This window comes from Bos mutus, chromosome 10 (assembly GCF_027580195.1).
Source record: "Bos mutus isolate GX-2022 chromosome 10, NWIPB_WYAK_1.1, whole genome shotgun sequence".
NCBI classification, from domain to species: domain Eukaryota; kingdom Metazoa; phylum Chordata; class Mammalia; order Artiodactyla; family Bovidae; genus Bos; species Bos mutus.
The window spans coordinates 7,766,843-7,775,172 of record NC_091626.1 but is presented as its reverse complement, the minus strand read 5'-3'; positions in this window follow the sequence as shown (position 1 = coordinate 7,775,172).

The following is an 8,330-nucleotide window of genomic DNA, read 5'->3' as shown; positions in this document are numbered from 1 at the left end:
TCCCAGGTCTGTCCTTCATGTTCAGTCCCCTGCAGCGTATCTCCACCTCTACTTGCACATCTTGCCACTGGGGATGGAAGGGGTAAATGTATTCAACTCCACATCCCCACCCCTGACCCAATGGCTAAGAATTACTGGGCTCTTAAAATGTGTCAGGTACATTTACATGTATTATCTCACTTTATTTCCATAGCAGCTCCCTGGGGAGGGGGGCATATTAATACTAATACGCTGCCCATTTTACAGCTAATGAAACTGAGAGAGGGCTTAAGTGGCTTGTACAAGATGACAGCAGTCCAATCCAATCTCTACCTCCAGATGCCGTGTTCCCGGCTGCTGTACCGTTGCCCTTGTTACTCACTCATCCGAGCTGACACCTTTGCTTCCTAATTCCAGCTCCAGGTCGTACCATCAGTGACATTGACATGTACTGACCACTCACCATGCCAGAGCTGTGCAAAAATGCTGGACAATAATTGCCTACCGTGCAGTAACCCCATGATATAATCCCATGAGTAATCCTACACCCACTTTGCAGAGAGACAGGCTCAGAGGAACTAAGTAATGTCGAGGAAGAATGGGGTTTGAGCACCAGTCTTGCTGAATCCTAGGCCCCTGGTCTCTTGAGTCTATTTCTAGTGGCTCAGTTGGTAATGAAGAAGACCCAGGTTCGATCCCTGGGTCAGGAAGATCCCCTGGAGAAGGGCATGGGAACCCACTCCAGTGTTCTTGCCTGGAGAATTCCATGGACAGAGGAATTCCCTGGCACCAGGAATTCCTGGTGGGCTACAGAACATGGGGTCGCAGAGTCCAATATGACTGAGCGACTGAGACTTTCACTTTTACACCTGTCTTCCTTCTGATGTCACCTGCCCAGCTCAGGACCCGGTTATCATTCAGCTGGGATTCACCTTTCCATCCTCGTCTTCTCACACTACCACCTACCTGACACTCAACTTGGCCAGAGGAATTGTTCTGACGCTGATTATATCACATTTCCTGCTCAAGACGAGATCACCCATCCTCTGCAAGCTCTCTTTGTGGCCTGACTGTCAAGTCCCCTCCAGCCTTGTGCCAGTCTTATCTGTCCCCTCCTCCACAAACGCTGTATGCTTCAGCCAAATTGGACTCCTTGTTCTGATGTGTCCTGGTCTTGGCACCTCTGTGCCTGTTTGTACTTCCACCTCTTAAAAAAAGCCCTTCAATCTGAGTATGAAAAATACCACTTATTTTCTAAGAATAAACTCAAATTCGACTCCCTACATGAAGCTTTCCTGGATTCCTCATCATTCAGAAATGATTCTTCTCTGGACTCTCAGCATTTTGTGTCTCAAAGCCCTTAGGAAGGCCCTCTGGTGTGTACCCTTGGGAGCCGGGCTGGTGTTCATTCCTCCAGCTCCCCCTGTCTTACCTGTGGCAGCTGCTCAATAAATATTTGAGGCGATAAACCCATTCAGTTTTCCCAATATAATTAATCCTTTATCTTTAATTCTGAGTGGAATTCCTAACAGAAAAAAGAAGTAGCCTAAAAGGAAGTAGCAGTAAATTTTTAAAAGCTGTTTAGTCAGTGAACTTTTAATGTGTCAGTTTGGGGCTGTTTGGTTTAAATCTAATCACAAGGTATATCAATTATCAGGAACACTTTTCTTAAAATTATTTTTTTTTCATTACACAATTGATATAAATGCAATGCCCCAATCTAGGAAGAAAAACTGAAAGAAAAAAATCTCCCGAAGTCCTGTCATCTTAGACTGCTACTAACATTTTATTTTATTCTTCTGTCTCCTGCAGTTTTTGTATTACTCTAAAAATAATGTTATTTCTATTAAGAACTGAAATGTAACTTCTTCATGTGTGTTTATAATTGGGCTGTACAACCTGAATTTGGACTTTTAGGAAAGGAAAAAAAAGTACAAATGTCATTCTTGTTTCAACAATTGTTCAAACCATTAAAATAAGCAAAGAGGGACTTTTAGAATCTTAACCACTCTTTCAAGAAAGGTAGCTAATGGGTGCACCAGTCATCTGTTCAGGGGATGGGGAAAGCAATTAGCCTGACTGATGACTTACTAGTGGTTGTGGGAGTTAAAACACTTTTTACACTTCTGCATTGCTATAGCTTTTTCATATCAAGCATAAATTACTTTTATAATTAAAAATAAAAATTACTTCTTGCAAATGGAAAATCCTTACTATCAGCATTCAGCTTATTTAAGATACACAAGACTTCCCACACAAGAACTGAGATAACCTGCAATTCCAGAAAAGCCTAGAAGGAAATGCAGTCCAACTCAATCATTTGACAGATGAGAAAAATAAGCCTGAGTGGCTCATCCACTTAGTGGCTACCATGGCTCACCTGACTCCATCCTCGTCAGATACTCTCGCCCTGGCCCTGGCCCTCTCTGGCTCTGAGGGCTTCTGCTGGCTCACCTGGCAAAGCACAAGGGCTACCAGGACCAGCTGCCTGAGCTGGCATCCTGTCAGTAAGTGCTGGGATCTGAAAGTGCAGAGGTGGTTCCGGGGATAGCCTCGGTCTCTCTGGCCCAGTCTGCTCACATTAGAGTTGTCACTGCTAATGGGTGATGGGGATGTGCCCTTCTTATACTGCAGAACTTCCCTGATTGATACAGTAAGGCTTGCTAATAGCAGCAGACAGTTGCTGCCTTTGAGGGCAAGGCACATGGCAAGGTGGAGGGCTGGAACTGGGATGCAGAATGCCCTGAATCCAACTCCTGAACTCCTGCCATGATGTCAAGTGATGGGCCCCTTCTTTTAAGTTGAGATTCGGCAGAGGAGAGGGTGTGGGCAAATCAGAGTAATGACAACCAAGACCGAAAGAGCTAGAGCTCTTTATGCACCTAAGGTGTCACCCTTGAAGGCTGGAGAAGGGAACAGCTTGCTTAGTTTGGGCTGAATTTCTACTTTAGAAAGCTGTCTGTCTTAATGTCTCAGAAAGGATTCATAAAAACTAAGCTTTTGTTTTGCTACCATGGACTTACTGGGGAATTCTGTTTCTAAAAAGGTTTGATCTTCAGTCTGCTCCTTTGTCTGGAAAATGGATGGTGTGATCATTAAGGTCCCCTTGGCTTTAATGTACTATGATAACATAAAGTTCAATGAAACAGCCATCTCTGAGTGAATTGGTGGTTCTGTTTAGATTTTCCTGTTAATTGTAGATTTAGAAGGAAGTGTTTAAAGCCACATATATGTGTTTACTATTAAAAATAACAATGGTGTATCACACTTCTACAGAAGTGAGGCACTATGAGATTCACTACCCAGAACTGAAAATGTGTGTAAGCGTGCTCTCCCATTCCCCACTCTCGGTTCTCACAGCACCCTGCAAGCAGGACACGTATAACCATCCGTGTGTTACTCTGAGGCCCCACACTTCAACAAGGTGAAACAGCCTACGAGACCACAGCTCCTAAGCCGCAGACTGGAAGCTGACCTCAATCCATGGGCCCCAGCCAGATGTGGAACCAAACAGCTGACCTCCTTCCGTGACTCTCTTCTGACCCACCTCTTCACCACTGCCTGACCTGTCTCGTGGCCTGAGTGTCTGCTACACTTGGGTCCATGTTGGCTATTCCCGCTCTGGTGCTGAGAGGAAGCGAGGCTGGCCATCATGAGTTTTGTATGGCTGATGTAACAGATTCCACAAGCTTGGGAGCTAAAAACACCACAAATGTATTAACTTACAGTTCTGCAGGTCAGAAGTCTTAAAATGCATCTCAAAGTGTTGGCAGGGCTGTGTTCTTTTCTAGAGGCTCCAGAAGAGAATCTCGTTTTTTTGTTTTTTCTTTTTCTGGATTTTGGAGGCTGCCCACGTTCTGGCTTCTTCAAGGCCAGCAGGAACCAGTCTTTCTCACAACCCATCACTCTGCCTCCCTCATCCACATTTTAAAGGACTGTCTACTGAACTTAAGTTCAGTTGGTCAGCAACCTAATTCTATCTGCAAACGGAGTTCTCCCCTGCCAGGTAATACTGTGGTTCCAGGGGTTAGGATATGGACGCGTGGGGAGGTGGGGAAGTGGCAGGCATTATCCACCTACCGTAGCACATTACACTGTCTGACCTGGATCTGGATGGAGGTGATGTGAGAAAGGAACGTGCCTGAGGAGCCCCTCTTCCTTGGGAATCAGCACTTTACTGGGGATCCTCATCTTTCCCTCTTGTGTCTTCCTCGGTCTCTCTGCCCAGTGCAGAGAGTCCTCATAGGCTTTTCTGAGAAAGATACCTAGAAAGTGGTATGAAGAATGCCTCCGGAGTTTATAAATTTGTACACTGACTAGAAAGGCTGGTGTGTGTGTGTGTGTGTGTGTGTGTGTGTGTGAGAAGAGTTGAGTCTTTAGTCAGATGTGAATTAAACTCTTAAGTTAAAAAAAAAGTGCTCAAATGTTATTAGTAAAAATGTTGAAACACAAAAAATTACAAATAAAATCTAAGCTTCCAACTACCTCTATTAGATGTCACCTTGGCAACCACTTCAATCTCTCTGAAATCCAGTTTCCTCAGTAAAATGGGAATAAGACATACCTTACAGAGTTGCTATTATGATTGCTACTTAGGCAAATTCTGATGTATTTTAAACTCAGTAACAATGACTTCTTTTTTTCCTTTTTTCTCTTACTTATCTGAAAGACAGCTCAAAACCAATCCGAAGGACTTCAGAAAGAGCAAGTTCCTCCGGGATGACTCCCGAGAGGAGAGAAACATAAGCCACAAGGATCTGCCAAATCATTCTCCCTCACAATGGGACTACTCTTCTATCAAAACATAAATATCACACCTGATTTGCCAAAGAAGCCAATCCAGTCAAACTCAACTCGACTTGTGACTACCAAGTCGTCTGACCAATCTTACAAGTAAATCTATCAAAGCCAATCCATCTATGCACTTCTGCCTTCAAAGTTATCACCTTTGAAGATTATATAGTTATTCCACAAATGCTTCCAAGCTTAAAGCCCTTGAGGAGTTTCTGGTGTGTTCTAAAGTTACCAAATATTCATCTTTCCAGGAAAAGTTGATTTTTGAAAAGAGCTGCCAGTTACTCAGAGCCCAGTCTGATGAATATAACCAGATTAACATTTCTGGTTAATAGGGTGTGATTATAATAAAGCAGCGATAATTCTCTGTGTGTGGTTCATAAATTGGCCTTGAAGGTGTTGTACATTAAGGTTAAGTAAAGGGAGCATAATCGTAGTGGCGATTAAAGCCCGTTTTAGTGGGTTTATGATGTGAATGAATTCAGATAGCACTGGGAGTCATTACATATTTAAACAGTATTAAATGTTTCTCTTTATGAAAATCTTAATTATGACATTCTCTGAAATCTGATTTCATAGTATTAAAATGAAGGCTTTAAGGAAAAGCATTAAATGCTAATGAGAGCTTTATTATTTCAGTATATATTCTCTTGGGCCTTTGGTCAAGGTAAGTAATGATCAGATGAATGAGTTGGCAACCTTCCTGGCCTCTGAAGTCTACTAGTAATTGGAAGCTAAGTAACACACTGTCACATGTTTAAATATATTTAATAATAGTCCACCAACTTTTCCCTGTCTTGCTTTCTGGGCAATGAAACACCATGGCATTCTAACACAGATAAGGAAAGCTGGCTTTCTGTCCGGAGAATTTCTGAAAGTCATCCTGACTCAGCGCACTCAAGACTCTGTTTGCGTCCATCACATTAGCTTCCCCAAGCTCCTCATCCTCCAGGGACTTTTGATTTAAAGGTTTTCCATCAACTCCAATTTCTAACAACTTGAAAAATGGTTTTTGTTTTGTTTCTTTGGTACTTCAGTGCTCTATTATTCAGACTTAGGACCACAAAACCCAAATGTCTGATTGAGGCAGAAGTACTAATATTTTCAAGTAGTCAGAGAAGATTCATAATCAAGTGAGGGGCTTGCAGCCTCTAAGGTTCTACTGTTGTCTACATATCCAAAACCCTTAAAAACATGACTGAAATATTCTGAAGGCAGAGTCTGTAAGATCCCCTAAGAATGTCTGATTTAGGGACAAATCTGAAAGTACTGTTTATACCCCAAGTGGTGCGGTGGTAAAGAACCGCCTGTCAATGCAGGAGACACAAGAGAGCGAGTTCCATCCCTGGGTCAGGAAATCCTCTAGAGTAGGAAATGGTTACCCACTCCTATTCTGTCAATGGCATGAGAACTGGACTCACCAGTTTAGTGTCCCATCCTGTTCCCACCTCTGTATCTCTCTCTCATTCTCACACTCACACACTTGTAGCTCCTAAGACAAATGCCACTGGTTCTGTCAAACAGTTTGAAAACCAAGTTCAGATCAGTGTTGTTCTAACTATAGGGCTCACCCCATTAATGGACTATAAAATCAATGCAGTGGTTGGAATCAGTAATTTGGAAAACAAAAAAGAAGTGCATTACATGAACTAATGGCTAAGTGAAAGTGACTCAGCCATGTCCAGCTCTTTGCGACCCCATGGACCATACAGTCCATGGAATTCTCTAGGCCAGAATACTGGAGTGGGTAGCCTTTCCCTTCTCCAGGGGATTTTCCCAACCCAGGGATCGAACCCAGGTCTCCTGCATTGCAGGCAGATTCTTTAATCAGCTGAGCCACAAGGGAAGCCCAAGAATACTGAAGTGGGTAGCCTATCCCTTCTCCAGCGAATCTTCCCCACCCAGGAATCGAACAGGAGTCTCCTGCATTGCAGGCAGATTCTTTACCAACCGCGCTATCAGGAAAGCCCTAGTACTGGTATCTATAAAACCTGTTATATATGCACATACGGACCCTCACGTACTGAGCTGTGACATAAACTGTATTTCTTAATGCAGATCATGGTCAAAATGGCTTGAAAGCTTTTGCTTTACCTTCTCTTGTAGCCTCGATTTCTTCCATTTCCTCAGTCACATAAACCTCCATTGATACCAAACCACTCGTGGTTCCTCAAACCCAACCGACTCTTCCCCTTCTATGCAGCCATGGTGTATGACGCCAGGCACCTCTTCCGTGTGTAAGTGTATGGTGCAAGGCACTAGGAATGAGTTCTGAGGAAAACCAAAATCTTGCTCACATGGACAGACAAATATTATACGAATCACACTAATACTTAGCTGTGAACCCAAGTTAAGTAGTCTAAATGAAACACATCTGGATTTTCAAGAACATGAACCAAAGACAATTAATCTCAGGAGACAAGGGAGCCATCTCTGTAGAAGAATCCATTAGCGGAGAGCTAAAGAACATGTCAAAGTTAACTAGGTAAACAGGCAGTTAGCATTCCAGATAGAACAACATATAAGCAGCCCTGGGATGAGAGAGGACATGGCATGTTTGAGGAACTGAAAAAAAGCCCAGAGAATGAGCAGGAGGGCAGCCCAAGACAGGACCAGAGAGGCTGACAGTGGCTAGGCCAGCCGGGGACCTAGGGGCTAGGGTTTTGTTTCTGTCCTCAGAGTAATGGAAAGCCATGCAAGGATTTAAGCAGAAGATGATGAATAAAGAGTTGTGAAGACACTATGTTCTGCAGAGTGGAAGACGGACTAGAGGGAAGGAGTGACTGCACGGAGGCAAGTTAGGAAGCTAGTAGAATAATCTGGGTGAATAGTGACAGTGAACTGACTCAATATACTGGAAGTCAAGGGGGAGAGGAAAAAGGGTGTGGTAGTGAAATGGAGATGGACTGCTAGGTTCTGACTTGCGTAACTGGGTAGATGATGCTGCTTGCCGAGAGTAAACTGGAAAAGATCAGGTTTGGAGAAGACTCTGGGTTCCGTCTTGAATAAGCTGCTTGGATACGTATCTTGGCTAAGACAACCTGGAAGCCATGGGAGTACAGATGGTAAATGAAATTGGGTGTATGAGCATAAGGAAAACACCTGGGCTTGTGCCCTGAAGGCCTCTCCACTTCCTGGTGTTATATTCCTACTTACTATAATGTCTCTGAGTACGCACAGTTAACAACACAGGTTTTACCTGCTGCTGCTGCTGCTGCTAAGTTGCTTCAGTCGTGTCCGACTCTGTGCAACCCCACAGACGGCAGCCCACCAGGCTCCGCCGTCCCTGGGATTCTCTAGGCAAGATCACTGGAATGGGTTGCCATTTCCTTCTCCAATGCATGAAAGTGAAGTCGCTCAGTCGTGTCTGACCCTCAGAGACCCCATGGACTGCAGCCCACCAGGCTCCTCCGTCCATGGGGTTTCCCAGGCAAGAGCACTGGAGTGGGGTGCCATTGCCTTCTCCGGGTTTTATCTGCGTTAAAGTTCAAATATAGAAATAATAAAAAAGCGAAAATCTGCTCACTCTAGGGGTAATTAATAATTTGATATGACCC